We start from the raw sequence: 8,852 nt of genomic DNA on the forward strand, positions 1-8,852 counted from the left end.
AACTCAGAAATCCGCCTGCCTCTGCCTCCCGAGTGCTGGGATTAAAGGTGTTCGCCACCACCACGGCTGGCTCTTTCTTCATTCTTGTTACTATGATTTCCCTACCATCATGGACTTCCCTGTGGTCCAAGTGAGCCCTCCCTCCCTTAAGGTGTTTCTTGTAAGGTATTTTTTCAGAGCACTAAGAACATTACTAATATAGAAAATTGTATCGGGAGTGGGGGTGTTGTTGTGATAACCTGACAATGTGGTTCTTAAGCTGTTTCAACTGGTTTGTGGGTAGAACCTGGGAAAGATGCATTTGTGGACCACAAGAGGCATAAACTACTGCAGGCAGAACTTAATGGCCATTCTGGTGGCAGTCCTATAAAACAAAAATACTAACAGAGACATAGACAAGGGAGGAGAGGGTGAACTATCGGGAACTGGGCTGGGGGTGTTTGTGCCATATTGTGGTAAAGAACCTGTCCTGAGAACTTCGGTGAAGCTGAATTTGAAGATGATGAACTAATTTGTTTGGCAGAAGAAATTTCAGGACAGGACAGCATTCAGGCTTCAGTAAGGGCACTGTTGGTTGCCCTTATCCAGGTCTACGATGAAAGAGATGAAAGAGAGCAAATGTGAAGAAGCAAGGAATTAAAAATGTGCTGTTGGGCAGGGAAAAGCATCTAACCTTGAAAAAAATAAACTGACCTTACAGTCAAGGCGGAGCCAGAAGGAGTGCTGGTCATTACTGGGATTACACCATTAGAGAAAGCCTGAGTACTTTGTACTGTAAAGGTCTGCGATTTGTGAAGAACAATACCCCAGACGCAAATAGTACGCAACAGCAAAGAGCGTTTATTCTGCAGAGAACCTGCATGCAGGGGTCCACTATACATCTGGGTTTAAGACAGAGGTGTGGGTTTGCAGCTTAAAGACTGTAGGGTAGGAATGGCTTTTGCCTTTCGCTCTTGACTGTTGGCTCTATCTCTGGGGGTATGGATGCCTTTGTGATTCAGTGGGCTGGGGTCCTAGAATGAGTAGACAGAGAGTGACTTGAGCATCAGCATCATCTTTCCTTCCTGACCATGAGGAATTGTAACCAGTGGTCCCAAATTCCTGCCCTCACAGCAAACTGCATCCTACAGCTGTGGACCAACAGAAACCGCTGCTGTATTAAACTGGCTTTGTTGGTATTTTGCCATGGCTATGAGAAAAATCATAAAATAAGGCATCCTACCTCCAACAAGGGCATTCTTAGTATGCTAAGGGTTAAGCGTAGCATACTTTGCTTTGGGTATGTAGAAAGGGTCTGGCTTGGATATGTAACAGATGATAAGCCAAATATCTAACTCACCTTGATGAGGAGTTCAAGACAGAAAATTAACTACTGTCACCCTTGACTATTTCTTCCTGTTTAGTGGGATCCTAATGGTGTGAGGCCTAATGAATGACCATGACCACTAGGGTTAGAGGTTCCCTGACTCAAATGGGCTCAATCAGCACTGCCAGGACAAAACAGTCACCTAAGGCAAAGATGAGGCACTTCAAAGATGAAGGCACATTAATGACAGAAAACTTTTGAGCATTTAGAATGTCACTATTGACTCCTCCACTGAATAAGCTATTGAAGTCAAGTATATGCACACCAAGACTGTGGAGTGCGCGTGTGAATCACTTAGTTTATGACAGCTTGACACAGCTAGGGTCATTTGGGAAGGACTCTCAGTTGAAAAAAAAAATGCCTCTATAAGATCTATGTGCAGGGAAGTCTATAGTGCAATTTCTTGATCGAATAACTGATGTGGGAGGCCCCAGCTCACATCAAGTGAATAAGTGATGTGGGAGGGCCCAGCTCACATCAGGTGTGCCACTTTCCTTGGGCAGGTGGTCTTGAGTTGTATAGAAAGCAGGCTGAGCAAGCAGTGTGGCAAACCAGTAAGCAGCCATGTGTCCACGGGCTTCGACTTGAGCCCTGCCCTGCTTGAGTTCCGGTCCTGACTCCCCTCCATAGTGGAGCACCGCCTGGAAGTGTAAGATGAAGTAGCCCTCTTCCTCCCCGGGTGGCCCTTGGTGATGGTATTTTATTACAGCAACATGAACCCTCAACTTAGACACGACAAGTTTGATTCTCAGCACCCAGATGGCAGCTCACAACTATCTGTAACTCCAGTTTCAGGGGATTCAACACCCCAACACCTGCCCTGGGCATGCTCATGGTGCATACTTACACAAAGGCAAAACACTCATGCAATAAATAAATAAATAAAGTTTAAAATATTAATCACCTTTGTTAAGTGTGATATTAAAAACACTGAAAGAATGATTTCCTTATTTTTTTTTAAAGAGCAAATAATAAAAATTAGGGAAACGTGAAGGCATGCTTAGTGAGTAGGTTTCTCAAAGAGTTAACAGAGAAGATTTATACGTCTCTTAAAACTACTTGATTAGGGCAAGTCTTGATCCCGCATACTTGTAACCCTAACAGCTAAGAAGTGGAGACAGGAGAATCAGGACTTCGAGGTGGTTTTTGGCTACAGGTCAGCTAGGCTCTATAATACCACGGATCAAAATCAACCAGAAACCAAGCATTCACTATTAAAAGTTCTTCCTGTTGAGTAGGGAGCAGTTGTTTGGCATGTTCTAAAGCTTACAGGTCTGGGAGATAGCCTCCCTCCCTCCTAAGGGATAGTAAACGTAGAAGAACTATCTTCCGAGGACGTGCCTTTACATAAGAACCAACCCGTCCCGAAACTACATGCCCCCAAATGACCTCCTTTAACTCTTACATCCAAACCAATGGTTTTTCTCCCTAGACTATCCAGTGCCCAGTACCAAACTAGAAATGTCATCTACAACAGAAACCAACTGAATTGTTTCAATTTTCCAAGGCTATGCAGCTTATCTGCCCTCCCTCTGAAATGTCAATAAAGGTTCTCCCTCAGGACTCCCTATCATCTCACTTCTTTTGCGAGCCTAGGTTAGCTTGAAATTTACTATAACTCAGGCTTATTCTCTTGCCTCATCCTCCTGGGCACTGGGACCTATACCACCCCATGAAGCATTTGCCGCCAAATATGCAGCAATTTCCTTCTAATGGAAATATTTCATCCCAAAAGGAAGATGGCTAAAACTCAGGACGGTCAGAATGGAGGTTACAATTCAGGAAGTAAATAACCCACGAGTCTCAGGAAGTTCCTGAAACTGAGCAGATGCATAAGCTCCCACCCCCACCAGGTTATGCACACAGTCATGACTGCTGAGGAGCCTAGAACCAGAGGAGCTGTCAGGAAGAGGTGCTTCAACCTGTTGATATCTAGAGCTCCGGCTTTCATGAGTCGACCATGTGTGAATGGACTTTTACTGATGCAGCTGACTTTGAGTTATCCCTGCTTCTGTGCGTAAGCCCTCACCCATACTCCTATAAGTAACTCCAATAAACTCACTGGTTCACCAAGTTAGACTTAGGTGGTGCGTTCCCTATTAGTTGTATAGCATCTCCCCAGGGAAAGCATCCCAGCCACTTTATCCAATCTCAGGGTTTAATCTTTATCCTGCCTGACACGTAGCAACCTCTTTTCTAAGTGGGATTTTTTATATAACCATCTTCCTTCCAAGTCCCCTTCTGTTACAACCTCATGGATATAAACTCTTTACCATTCATATCTGTTGTCATCTGAGGCTATAAAGGAAATGGGTTGAAAAAGATTAAGATGAAAAAGAAAGTCAAGTATTTTAACTCCCCCTAAGAAACATGACAGAGATGTCAAGGTCATGGGGCCTTCTCTCTGAAGGGAGATCCTAAGGGTGAAAGGCAGTGAAGGGAAACGACCACTAAAGGTCCGCGGGCCTCCGGCAGGCACGCCAGTCAGCACTGGCAGCACAGCTCAGACTCCTGAAAGCAAAGGTTCGAGACTATTCTTAGAAAAGAGATGAGGGCTGGGGTTGTAGCTCAGTAGTAGTGTGATTGCTTAACTTGCCTGAAGCCCTGGGTTTGATTCCCCAGCACCCAACATAAGTGTGGCGCCCATGCCTGGAATGCCAGCTCCTGGGGAGCCAGAGGCAGGAGAAGTAGGTCATCCTGTGCTGCACTGCAAGGTCGCAAGGTCGCAAGGTCGAGGCCAGCCAGGGCTTCCCCAGTCCCAGGCTCAGGAAAGTTTAAAGAAAAATCAACACAACACAGGGGTTTGCAAAGAGTGCTCAGAGGGCAGTGGCAGAAGCCAGGTCCTCTACCCACTGTTCCCTCTTCCCCAGAATGAGGCCACACCCCTCAGTCTCTCAAGGCCAGCTTCAGAGAGCTGCTGTGACCTCACAGCTCTCAGAGTTCCATTCTCTCTAAGCCCCCTACAGCGCCAAGCCCAGACACTGATGCCCAGACAACCTTGACTTAGAACTACTTTTATCTAGTTCCTTCCTGTCTTGTGACTCACACCACATAGGCTAGCTAGGTCACGTGATATGGATCTTATCACCCTCCCCCCAAAAAACTTGTAAAACGCCCCCTTTCTTTCCCTTCAGGGTCCCCATCATTGCTGTACCTGGTGGCTCTCTTTCCTTATGCTCTCCCGCTTCAGGCCCCATCGTGGGCGCCTCTGCTCGTGAGCCTGTAGCTCTCCCTAATAAAGCTCTATGAAGGGTGATTCGCTTCAGCCTGTGTTTGCTATGACCTTGACGTTGTCTGTTATTATACAGCAGAAAGCTTGTCTCTAAGAGTTACTAGAGGGAACTCAAGGCTCTCTGAAAAATACCTTTAGAGCCAGACACTGTGGCCATGCACCTGGGAAGGGAAGACTTCAAGGTGGTCCTTGCTTCCCAGGGCCACATAAGACCTTGATTCAAAACACTCTGGAAACAAGCACTAAAGAAACAGAGTTGAGTGGGGAAGTTTCAGCTAATCCAGTCCTTGACTGGCAATCAGTTGGATTAACCTCATGACTTCAAGAATCTACTGTTTATGGCCTTTTAATCACTATGGGGACACCCCAGCCGCCGCAGAAGACCTCCCTATGCTGTGACCACTTCACACAACCTGCACTGGCCTTGGGAAGTAGCACTCCTAAGAAAGACAGGGCTAAATAGGTCTGGAAGATCCTGCAGTCATTTTTATCAGGGCAGAGAGGGAAAGCCATCCCCCAGGTGGTCCAGCTGGCGGGTAGTGATTGATACAAACATCTTTCATTTGCACGAAGGACTCTGTTATAACGGTGGCGTGCTTTCCTTCCCACACACCCAGGCCTATCTACATACACTTGTTTCTTTCCTCATATTTATTTATGTACATATTCAATTTTGATTTTTGAGATGAAGGGTTCAGGCAGCTCATCTCAGGCCGGTCCAAACCTGATCCTCCTGCCTCAGTCTTCTGTCTTGGGACCACAGGTGTATGCCATCCTGCTCAGTTTTGTTTTGTATTTGTTTTTAACTTGTTTTGTTCAGCGATGGGTGTCTCACTTTGTAGCTCAGGTTGGCTACAACTCGCAGCTGTCTTCCCCAAGCCGTCTCGGAGTCAGGATTACAGGGATGTGCCACCGCTCCTGGCACACTGTCTTGTATCTTAGGATATTTAGACACCTTAGGGAAGACTCCCCCTTTCAAGGTTAGCTGTCTTCTGGGGACTTCTAGAGCTCTTTGGGAGGCGTGTCTGTCATCTACACACTAACCAGTCCCACATCTGTATTCTCAGTACCTTCCTTATCTAATTCTGACACACAAGCCTCTCTTTTCCTCTCCTAAATCACCAGGCAAACAGAGCCCATCAATGTGCCTCCAAACCCCTGAACTCGTCCTATTTGGCAACGCCTTATTCATTCTGTCCTGGCTTGCTTTCCCTCAGGCCCATCTCCCACCGTATTCTTTCCTTTCTTTAAGAGTCTAAAACAGCTTGGAACCTATGGCATTCCCCAGGCTGAACGGGACTCACGGCTCTCCTCACTCAGGGCCTGTTGACATTACAGGTCCTAACTGCCACAAACAGGTTTTTTTCATCTTTTTGTTTGTTTGTTTGTTTTTTATGCTTACCATGCAACAAAACCTTTATTAACATTTTTAACAGAGGTTCAGCTATTATTGAAACTTGTAATTTCTAAACTTAAATTGGGGCAAATGGCTAGAGTGCAGAGTAATGCCATCGCTGCCCACTGGGATTGCAGACCGAATAATTAATAGCCACCCCTCAGACGGAGGACCAGGTGCAGGGTCGACTCCTTCTGGATGTTGTAATCAGAGAGGGTGCGGCCATCTTCCAGCTGCTTGCCAGCAAAGATCAGCCTCTGCTGGTCAGGGGGATGCCCTCTTTATCCTGGATCTTGGCCTTCACGTTCTCGATGGTGTCACTGGGCTCCACCTCCAGGGTGATGGTCTTGCTGGTCAGGGTCTTCAGGAAGATCTGCATTTTGACCTGTTAACAAATGTGATGAAAGCACAAACGGCCCAGCGCGTCGAAACGCCCTCACAGAAAGACCGCCGAACCGGGCAAAGCCTCTCGCCACTGCTTTTTCATCTTTTTTATCCTCGTTCCTATTTACTGCTGCTGGATCCAAAGCTCGGGTGTTCCCTTGGGCCTGCCTGACAAACATCAACCCTATCTCCTGTGACACTATAACCGTCTTCTTTACAAGATGCAGTCTGGTCCCCAGTGGGGTCTATTAGGTCCCATTGTCAACATCTTCACAACACAACACCCAGGGATTGGGAGAGGGAAGGGAGATAGAGGGCAGAAGATAACCTGCGTGTCTAACTCACCTGGCTGAAAGCTTAATGAGCAGAGGAAAGGAAACACTCTGAAGAAATCCCCTTAGTAGGGGAGATCCTAATGAAGATGGGCTTCAGTTAGCTAGTGGTGCTGAAGGGAGGTGACCACTAGGGTTACAGTCCTTTTATCCAAATGCATACACCGAGGGGCAAAGATGAGGGGCTGCTATTACGAAAGATTCCTAGTGACAGATAACATGTAACGGGTACCACACAAGCCATCTCCTGACATGATTAAGACATTTTAAATTAAATATTGATAAGCCTGCGGAGTGGATAGGAGGATTTCCCGGTTTACTCAATTCAGGTCATGTACATTGCTTGCAACGAGTGTAGGAGCACACATCTATAGAGGTCTGTGGCCGGTGGGATTTTCTAAGTAGATTGAACAGGATTGAGAAATGCAGATATAAAATGGAAGCAGTGGGTTAGAGATGGAGTTGAGTTGGTAGAGAGGCTACCTAGAATGCATGAATCCCTGGGTTCAGTCCCTAACACCACGGAAATTAGGCATAGTAGTGCAGTCTTCAGTGGGGAGGTAAAGACAAAAGGATCAAAAGTTATCCTTGGCACTGAGAGAGCTGACCTTCGGATGCTGGAAACTCTGAGACAAAATGTAAACAAAGATGCTCAGGGCGCATCTTGTCTTTGTTGTTGGAGAAAACTCACGGCTGCCCGAGAAATACTTCTCCAGAATCACTCATGGTATCCCGAATGCCTGTAATCCCAGCGTTTAGGAGACAGAATGAAGAGAAGCAGGAGTTCAATGACTTCCTTACTTATGGGCCAGCCTGGGCTACAAGAGACCCTAGAACAAAAGTTGAACCAACTAAAAACAACTTAAACTACCACCACCACCACAACAACAACAACAAAACCCTTAGTGTTTTGAGTGGAGGCTGCCCTCATGGCTGTCTTGGTGTAACTGATAGTTTACAATTACTGAGTAGACACTCCAGCTTCTTTAGGGGACCTCTATGACCTTGCTGAAGCCTGCATCCGCCTGGAAAAGCAGCATTCCTAAGCAAGACAAAGTAGGTGACCTGTAAGCTTCCTCATTCAGGGGTAACAGTTCATGCAGACGGCCCAGCGGGAGACCTATGATTGAAAGTTATGATACTTAGAACTTTGTAATGACTGGCGCAATGCTCTTGGCCCACCCCCACCTATCCCATAAGCCCTCCTGGATTGTTTTGTTTTATTTTAGACAAGATGCTCTATAGCCCAATCTGGCTCCAAACTGGCTTTGTAGCCAGGAATCACCATAAACTCCTAACTAGCCCTCCTGTCTTCATCCCTAAGTGCCACGTCCACAAGTGTGGGCCAGCACACCAGGCTTGGCTCACCTTTTGAAGCCTTGCAAAAGGCTTCACAATTGGCCCCACATAAAAGCTCCTTCCAAATCACTTTGTGTTTGCCTGCATTTTATTTTTATAAGTAGAGCAGGCTGAGCTTGTGGGTCAAGGAGTAGACAGCATGGTTATACCCTGGAGCAACAGGGCCTTGGTTCTCTACATTTTGAGGTACAACCCTTTGACATATGGCCATCCTTCAGCCACCACTAGAAGAGCCATTTCTCCCCTGCTCACTGTTTATATTTTTTCTCTCCCCCTTGCTTACTTCTCCTCCTCTTCTTCCCTTTCTCTTTCTAATAATTTTTTTAAATTGGCTTTTGGAGACAGGATGTTTCCTAGAATGCACCCAGGCTGACACCAATCTTTGGAGCCCAGTTTGATGGCCTTCAGCTCCTTATTCTCTCCCTTATAAATGCTGGGCAGAGGCCACCACATCAGGCTCCTTACTTACAATTTTTTGTATACTATATAGACGTATATGGAATGCAACAGAATCGAACCCATGACAACACTCGGCAGATAACGCTTACTTCTGGGCAAGGCAGAAAGCCAGGCTGAGCATCATAGTCCAAAAAGGAGGCTAGATTTTCTTGAAGACAGCCTGGAAGGGTGGCAGGAGCCGAGTCCTACGTCCATCGCTGCTACTGGCCACCCCAAGAAAAACCCACTAGAGCCGGGCATGGTGGCGCACGCCTTTAATCCCAGCACTTGGGAGGCAGAGGCAGGCGGATTTCTGAGTTCGAGGCCAGCCTGGTCTACAAAGTG

General features: G+C 46.6%; 1 pseudogene; it reads right to left on the reverse strand.

The window, feature by feature from the left end:
- Positions 1-5,996: 5,996 nt before the first annotated feature.
- Positions 5,997-6,462, reverse strand: LOC110294663 (annotated as a pseudogene).
- Between the last annotated feature and the right edge of the window lie 2,390 nt (positions 6,463-8,852).

Source organism: Mus caroli, chromosome 5 (assembly GCF_900094665.2).
Source record: "Mus caroli chromosome 5, CAROLI_EIJ_v1.1, whole genome shotgun sequence".
Lineage (NCBI taxonomy): Eukaryota > Metazoa > Chordata > Mammalia > Rodentia > Muridae > Mus > Mus caroli.